Source organism: Zalophus californianus, chromosome 11 (assembly GCF_009762305.2).
Source record: "Zalophus californianus isolate mZalCal1 chromosome 11, mZalCal1.pri.v2, whole genome shotgun sequence".
NCBI lineage: Eukaryota > Metazoa > Chordata > Mammalia > Carnivora > Otariidae > Zalophus > Zalophus californianus.
In genome coordinates, this window is record NC_045605.1 from 106462763 (window position 1) to 106471629 (window position 8867).

An 8867-nucleotide genomic window follows, 5' to 3' on the forward strand; every position below is an offset into this window, starting at 1 on the left:
GTGACTTCTGAGTTTAATTCCTCTTCCGCTCTTTCTTTTTCCTGGCAGTGAACAAAGAACATTGCCTCCTTGACCTGTGCCCAGTGAAGGCAGAGCATCTGTCACTGGGTTTCCATCCAGCCGCAAGCCTGGTCCTCCCCAGGCCCCCGTGGCCTCGGTGCTGAGGAGGTGTGTTGGGCGGGGGCCATGGAGCCGGGCTGCAGAGCGAGCAGCTGGCTGCGCGCCTGGCCCTCCCCGCACAGCACTCGCCTGTGTGCTGTGGTCCCAGCCTGACCTCTCCATCTGGAGGGGGCGGCCGCACGGAACCCTGCCAAAGCTGGATTCCCCAGGGCCAACCCTGCCAAGCTGCACAGCATGCGGGGCTCGCCCACAGCCCAGAGCACTTGGCCAGGCGGGGCCCTCTAGGGTCCCCAAATGTCCCGTGTGTCCCGGCATTTGGGGAGAGGCCGTCACTGGCCAACCATGGACCGGGTTTTTGCCCAAAGCTGGCAGGCTGTCCTGCGTCCTGTGCCAAAGCCAAGCCCGAAGGGCCCGACTCAGCGGCGGGTGTGATGCCTTTGGCCTGAGTCAGAGATAAATAGGTGACGGAGCAGTGTCCAGCCTTTGCCTCCCACCTCAGACAGTGGAATCCACGGCAGATCCAACCGGGTTTGGGAGAAACTGGTCTCCCTTTGAAAACAAGCAGCTGCGGTTTTGTCTCGTTCATTTTATAGGCGCCTCCTCTGAACACAAGAACCAGAGACAAGCCCCAGCTTGGGGAGCTGATTTTCTTCCCTCTGAAGATCCCCCCGCATGGGAAGCACCCAGTGACTTCGTCTCCGGATGTGCCATTTTGGGAGCCCGGGCCCCTCTCCCAAACCTCAGACAGCTGTGGTCCCCCGGTTCAAGAAGAACCTTTGTATTTCCACCAACCCCAATGTCCGCTAAAACCCTGCCCTCCACCCCGCAACCCTTGCCTTGGAAAACCCTTGCCTGGGACTATTAACCAGCGGGCCCTGGGCCGCGATAAACCAGGCTCCGGGCCCTTATCGTGTGAGCCCATGCGTGGTTCCTCCATGCATGGCAATTACACCCGTGTTGCTGAAGAAGCTTTGTGGGGAATCGCCATGTCATGGTCCCCCCTTGGCAAGGTACAAAGGCCCCTCTCCCCTTACGACAGACTCAGCAAGATCCAGAGTCCCCGTGGGATGGGGCAGTTGGTGGAGGGGGAGGACGGTCCTGCATCCTGGGGGGAGGCGTGTGCAGGGCGGAGGGAGGCAGTGGTGAGAAAGCTGGAGCTCAGCATGAATGGGAGCCCGAGCCTGTTGCCTGGAGACGAGTCGTGTGACTGTTGGAAGTGATCCTGGAGGGCTCTGAGCAGGCATTTAAAACTCAAACGGAAAGCAGGCTGCGGACCCCAGATTGCAGACAGCTCTGGCAGGCGAGCGCCTCTCTGCCCCAAGACGGTTCCCTTTTGCTCGTATCAGGAAGCCGGTGCCCGGCATCTGCCAACTGGCTGCTCCTAGACCCCTTTTCAGCTGGGCCACTAATTTCCTGAATGGCTGTCCCTCTGTGCTCATGGAGGGCTCTTGCACCTGCCCGTGCTGGGGCATCGGCCTCGAGTGAGGCTTGAGGAGGGAGGGTGGAGGAAGCCGAGGAGCCGGAGCTGGGCCAGGACTCCTGAGACACTCCTGCTTCAGAACCCCCTTTTGTTCGGTGGCATCTCCCCTGGTCCTGGTTGTGCCTGTGCCCTTGAGACACAGATCTAAGGGTGGAGCCGATGGTTCTGAGCAAACAAAGTCCCTGTGCTCTTACCAAGTTCCACGTCTGGATGCCCCAGCCCTCATGCCCCGCCCAGGGTCGCCACCTCTTCCTCACTCGCTGGTGCTGGTGGAGCCTGCGGCTGCCCTCCCTTCACCCCTGCATGGCCACCCTTTAAGATTTGGGCTCTGTCCCCAGGAAGGTCAAGGGAGAGCTGCTGAGGGTGACCCCAGTGGGTTCTAAGAAGGAAGCCAGGGGACTGGGGCGGTGGGGGCAGCCAGAGGAGGGCTGGGGCAGGGCCATGACTCTGCTCCTTGGGGCCTCCATCCTGCTCTGTGTCTGCAGCAACTTTGGGCTTGGCGTTTCCTTTCCCTTGACCCGGGGTCACCCAGCCTGGCTCAGCCCATCTTGCAGCTTGCCCTGGTTCTGGGAGTAGCCTTCTGGGCTGATTTTTCACTTCTGTTTAGTACACGTTTCCTTTCCCCTGACCTCGGGGCTCCTGGCTGAGCCCTCCCGAGAAGGCGTCTTCCTCCACACTTGAGCCTGCTAACTAGCCATGAAGGGTCTCGACTGACTGGGGTGGGGATGGGGATAGATTTTTTTTTTTTAACACTTTAAAAATTAGTGAGATACACGACCAGCATCAACTTTACCGTCTTAGTGTATACCATTCAGTGGTTTTTAGTACATTCACAATGTATAAACATAACTATCGGGCGCCTGGGTGGCTCAGCCGTTAAGCGTCTGCCTTCAGCTCAGGTCGTGATCCCGGGGTCCTGGGATCGAGCCCCGCATCAGGCTCCCTGCTCCGCGGGAAGCCTGCTTCTCCCTCTCCCACTCCCCCTGCTTGCGTTCCCTCTCTCACTGTGTCTCTCTCTGTCAAATAAATAAAAAGAAATCATAACTATCGAATTCCAGATTTTCCTCACTTCTAAAAGAAACCCCATCCCCATTAGCAGTCGCTCCCCACCCCACCCCCTGGAAAACACAGACCTACTTTCCACCTCAACAGACTTGTCTGTTCTGGACACATCACACAAATGGGATCATATAATATGTGGTCCTCTACGGCCGGCTTCTTTCTCTGAGCATGATGTTTTCAAGGGCCATCCATGTTGTAGCAGGGGGTCAGAATTTCATTTCCTTTCTCCCCTTGTTTGAGTACTATTCCCTTGTGCAGATAGACAGTGTTGTCTTTCTTCGCTCATCAGGTGATGGACAGTGGAGCTGTTTCCACATTTTGGCTGTTATGAATGATGCTCCAGTGTTGGAACATCTGTCTTCAGTGCTCTCATTACATACCCCGGCATGGTGGGGAAGGGGCTTGAGGGTTATGGGGGAAGGGAATGCAAGGAAAGAGGAAGACAAGAGGAAGAAAGAGAGGGGCAGAGGGGGAAAAAAGAAGTGATGGGCAGAGGCGCCTGGGTGTCTCAGTCATTAAGCATCTGCCTTCATTCAGCTCAGGTCATGTTCCCAGGGTCCTGGGATCGAGCCCCACATCGGGCTCCCAGCTCCGCGGGAAGCCTGCTTCTCCCTCTCCCACTCCCCCTGCTTGTGTTCCCTCTCTCTCGCTGTGTCTCTCTCTGTCAAAAAAATAAATAAAATCTTAAAAAAAAAAAAAAGTGATGGGCCGGGAACAGAGCCCTGGAGCCAGACTGTGAAGTCAGGAATGCCTGGCAAAGGAGTTTGGACTTGATTCATCCCAGGGAACTTTTGGAGGCTTCTGAGTAGAGCAGGAGGACAGTAAGGAACTTGCATCTTAGGAAGGCCTGGCGGTGCCGCAAAGGGCAGAGTGAAGCTGGGAGAGGCTGGAGGCCAGAGACACTCTAAGAGCTATCAGAAGACAGAGCCACCTGGTACCCACTGTTTCCCATGGAAACAGTACCCTGATTTCCCTGTGGGGAACCACCGCTCCTCCAAACTCCTCCCTGGCCTAAACCAAGCAGCACATTGCCCCTCCCTGGCCTCAGTGAATGGCCAGGGGTAAGCAAGACCAAGGATAGTCCAAACACCGTGACTCTAGGACTTCTGCAGGAGTGGTAGAAAAGACACGGCCGCGAGAGTGGAGCTGCTGCAGCCATCTTGCCACAATGAGGGGAAACCCATCCTGAATAGGGACTAAACCAGAGGACACATTGCCAGGAGTTAGAGAGGGAGATGTCAGCACCAGGCCACGTTGTCTGAGCTCTGATGAAGCTAGCCCCCACCCCTCAAAAGCTAAGCCACAAAAACACCCCGTTCTTTCTTTCTTAAACTAGTTGGAATTAAATTTTCTGTCATTTGCAACCAAAACAATGAGGGCCTGATCTGGGACAGCAGGTTTGGGATGACTGCCGGGGACAGACAGAGAAAACACAGCTCAGGAAGGCAAGGGAGTTAACATTTCTGAGGACATGCTGTATGTACTTTGATATAGAGATCACATCTAACTCTCTCAACAAACCCTGCTGGCAGGTGCTAAGAGGTTGGAGGTCACCGGCCTAAGTAAGTGATGGAACTGGGATTTTAACTCCAAACCCATTTTCTCTCCATCCTGCCACGCTGACCAACTTGGTACACGACAAGGACAGACTGAGAAGGAGTTGCAGGTAGCAGCCCAGGTGCCTGGGAGCACAGCGGGGAGGGGGTCGGAGGAGAGGTGTTTGGGAGGTGCCTGGGACTACTGGGGGCAAGTTGGGACCAAAGGGGGCACCCAAATGGCTATTGGGCTGGAGCTGCACTCTGGTGAGGGGTGGGAACTGGACTGTGGACTGGTTGATCTGGGAGTGGAGTGGCCTGCATAAAGCTCACCGCACTCAAAAGCTGGAGAACCGTGAGGTCCTGGGGGTCTGGCGGAGGAGGGGGGAGCTGGAGGTGAAGCCGACACTCCTGGCCTCCCAGTCTGGAGTCACCGAGGCAGGACTCAATCAGCTGCCCTCAGGCTTTTGGGCCCCTCTGTCACCCCTCTATCCCTGAGCAGCCAGGCCTATCTGCCCCCTCCGGGTCTGCCCGAAAAATGCCAAGGGCCCCAGGGGCCAGCCTGCCCTTGGACCCACCTGGGCCCATGGCCAGTTCCCGATTCCCCCACCCAACCCACCCTCCTCCTCACGTTCCGGGGTCCCCGCCCTCCTGGAGCCCGCCTGACAGCTGAGAGGCCTGCGGCGGCCTGGGCCAAGGGGCCCCTCGGAGGTCTCTGGGACAGCTGCTGCCCCACGACCCTGCTGACCCCTGGTCCCTGTGCGCTGCTCCCGGAGGGCCCAGCCGAGCCCCGTCTCCTCTGCCTGCTCCATCACTCCCCGATCTTCCCAGGGCCTGAAGCATCTGCTCAAGGGTTGAGTCAGCAGCCCCCCTCCACCCCGGAAGAGGGGGAAGGGGGAGATGCCGGGCTGGCAGAGGCGGCCCCTCAGGGCAGCGGCTCTCCTTGGAAGCAGGCAGCAGCACCCTCCTGGCTTCTCTGCTCCGGGAGCAGGAGGAGAGCTAGGCCAGGGTCTAGAAGGCACGGCCATTCCTGATTCCCACAGGTCCTTCCCAAGGCCCACGTTCCCCTTGAGGACTCCGTCCCCTTCAAATGCTCTGCCCCTTAGAACACGTCTAGTAGCAGTGGTTTGCTTCTGGGGATGGGTGTGGAAGGGCTAGGGGGCAGGGGCAGGAGGACTCGGAGAATTAATTGTCATGTCCATGCTCATAGCGCATTTGAAATCTTTTGCCGTGTGCACGGATTACTTTCATTGAAAATATACACACAGTGATCTGGCCCCTCCACTCTGTTCTCCATGTTCCGTCCTGTGGTAACCCCCTCCCCAGGAATCCATCAGGATGCCTGCTTCCTGAGAGCAGGGAGCCTGTCCCATCCCGGTAGAGGACATCGCGGGCAGCAGGCCCACGGGAGATACCTGCAGAAGGAATGCCTTCCCTTCCACCTTCCCAGACAGGCGCCCAGAGAGGAGGAAGCAGGAGTGCCTCTGCCTTTGGTGTGCGGACCTGGAGCCCGAGCCCATCACTTCCCACGCTTGCTCCTGTTGGCAAACGCTGGCTGTGGGCCGACTCCGTGTCGGGATGGGACCGGGCTGCAGAGGGGAACCGAGCAGACAATGCCTGCTCCCCCCAGAGCCCCGCTCCAGTGCAGAAACCACAAACAAGCAAACACCAGGCCCAGATGCAGGCAGATGCTGTGGAGAAAACCAAAGCCAGGCCGAGCGCAGAGGGGGCGCCAGGGCGGGGCCCGCAGAGAAGTCTTTGGCTCCTGGCTCTTACTTCCTAAACCCCGTCTCTGACACGCCCCCTTCCTGCCATCCCCAGCCTCATGTCCTTCATTCGCAGATCCATTCGTTTGCTTGTTCGTCAGCTATCTGCTATGCTGCACGCACTCTGGGGAGACGCTGGTGGCTACTGGGGCGTGGCGGGGGGGGGGGTTGGCGGCGGACGCGAATCAGTTGACAGCACAGAGGGGACAGTGGTCCGGAGTTTCTCCAAGGGATCACAAGGGGACTTGGCATCAGCTGGGGGTGCGGAAGACTTCCCTGGGGGAGAGATGCCACAGCTGAGAGCTGCAGGATGCACCCCAGGGAGGTGGCCAGGTGAGGTGAGGGGCGGAGCACGTGCAAGGGGGCTGCCCCTGCGGCCAAGGGAGAGGCGGCAGCCGGGGCCCTGCCCAGGGACTGTGGACCCAGAAGTGTGTAAGCAGGGGCATGTGGGGTGGAGAAAGGGCAGGAGGCACATCATCTTCACCCCCAGAATCCTCCATCTCCTTTGGGGCCACACCGTCCTCCCTTCCCTCCCCCACCCACTCCACCCTGAGTCATCACCCTGGATTGGGCTCCACGCTCCCCCTCTCCTCCCCCCTCCGTGGGCCCCGTGGCCGGTCTGTCACCAAATTCCAATCTTTCTACTTTATTATCCTCAACTCTGGCTTTTACGCCACAGCTCAGAGCCAAGTTCCGTCTCTTTCCTGAACCAACTGTCCCCAGAGTGGCCCCTGCCTCCGGTCAGGCCTCCCTCCAGGTGCCCCTTTCCGAAGCGACCTTCCTAAGTGAAACCGTGCAGCCAGTCCACGGAGAAGGAACGAGGAATGGCCCCGAAGCCAAGGAAAAGGCGGCTAAACTCACTTCGCATAAGAGAAACACACACTAAAGCTACACGGAGGCTCCTTTGGCTAGGTTTAGTTTTCCCTTGCAGGCTAGCAGAGATCAAAGAGCTCCAGAACCAGGCGCTTGGGGAGGCTGGGGAGGGAGGGGCCCCGCGGTCTGTGCCAGGGCCTGGTACCCAGCACATCCCCTGGAAGAACCAGCATACAGAGCTGACCAGTGACAACAGCGCGTGTCCTTGCACCGCCCCCCCCAAGCACGTAACAATTATTCCACAGCCTGTGCTCACGTGTGTGTGAATGGGCAGCTGTACAAGGTGACTCACGGAGCCCTGCTTCTCATAGGAAAGGGCTGGGAAAAACCGAAAGGATGGCCGGCTGAGAACGACTTAGGTATACCATGACACCCTGGAACGCTAGGCAGCAGCAAAAAAGGGAAACTGAGGACACTTTCTGTGTACTGATATGGGATGGTCATACATGTAATGTTAACTGAAAGAAAAGCAAGGTGCAGAACAACAGGAAGGGCAGAGGCTCAATGAGACGCAGTTTCCCAGATGCCCCGGGGGTCACCTCCACTGCCTCTGACATTACGTAGAGCCTGTCCTCCCCCCAGGGCCTGCCGGACCTGGGGGGCCCTACTCACCTAGATATTGCCATTTGTGTAGAAAGAATGGGAGGGGCTTTGCTTGCACAGGCAAAGAGTATCTCCAGAAGCGTTTACAAGAAGCTGATAATGCTGGTTGTCTGCCCGGGGGACAGGGCTAAGAGGGAGACTTTTGCCTTGGGGGTGGGGCTAGTCACACTGGAGACTCTGGAAAACAGAGTGGTGGTCACCAGAGTAAGAGGGATGCATGCTGGACAAGAAAGACAGTGCTCACCCACTACCCTCTTGGACTTGCCCCCTCTCCTATGCCATGGTCCACTGGGTATCTCTTGTTTCCCCGATCACACCATGCATCTACTTATATTCTCCCTGACTTTTGCCTTTGCCTCTGCCCGCTCCCTCTGGAACATCTTTCCCCTTCCCTGCCTGGCGAACTCCTATTCGTCCGTTAACACCCTGCTCAAATATCACCTCTTCCTTGAAGTTTTCTTAACACTCCCATCTGCTTCCTCACCTCTAGCAAAACAAATCCTTCTCATTTCTGTTCTTTTTAGTTCTTCTTTCGATCCTCAGTCACTGATTGAGCCTCATCCACACTGGCCTGGGATAGATAGAGGTGAGTCAGAGCCAGCCTCTACCCTGGAGGACCTCCTTTATGGCACAGACTGTGTTGTTTTAGCATCAGCTATTTGTTTCATTTGGGGTTATCTGTTCCCTGCAAGCCGGGGACCAGCCTTGGCCACCTGCGTCTTCGCTAGTCCAGCGTAACCATAGGCAAGACGTAGAATCAAATATGAGTTTTCAAAATGAACAGTGACAGGGTGTCTTGAGGAGGTGGGAAGTGCTGAAGACTGCCCCTGCTGATTCTGTGCTCCCCAGGCCAAAGGACAGCCGTGCGGCTCGGATGCTCCCAGAGGCCTCTGGGGGAAGTGCCTGGGCTGGTCCCTCCTAGGACAGAGCTGTCACCACTCTGGAAACCCCCATGGTTCTAGGCCTGGGGCCAAAAATCCAGACCCAAAGGGAAGTCCCCGCACAAGGCCCTGACACCCAACTCCCCAGGAGGGGTTCAAGACGGAGGCAGAAACTGGGGGGAGCTCCAAGGGGACTCTCACCTGGAATCCAGCCTCTGGCGGATCAGAGTTCTCTAAAGGAGGGTGAAGAGTGGGGAGGGCAGGGCTAGAGTTGGCAGGAGACCAGGGGAGGAAGGAAACAAGAAACAATCAAGGAAAAATCCAACCCAGGCCTGGGGTTGGCTGAGGCCGTGGGGCCCTGCAGACTGAGCTCAGGCTGAGGTGGAGGAGGCTTCCTAGGGGCGGATGGAGCTCCTGCCTAGCTCCCTGCTGCCCTGTGGCCCTGGGCGGGAGGAGTGCTGAAGCCCCTTCCAGATACTTTGTCTTTTCTCACTGGCCCCCTAGATCCCCCCAAGATTATCACTACCCTTCCCTTGTGACCCTCCGC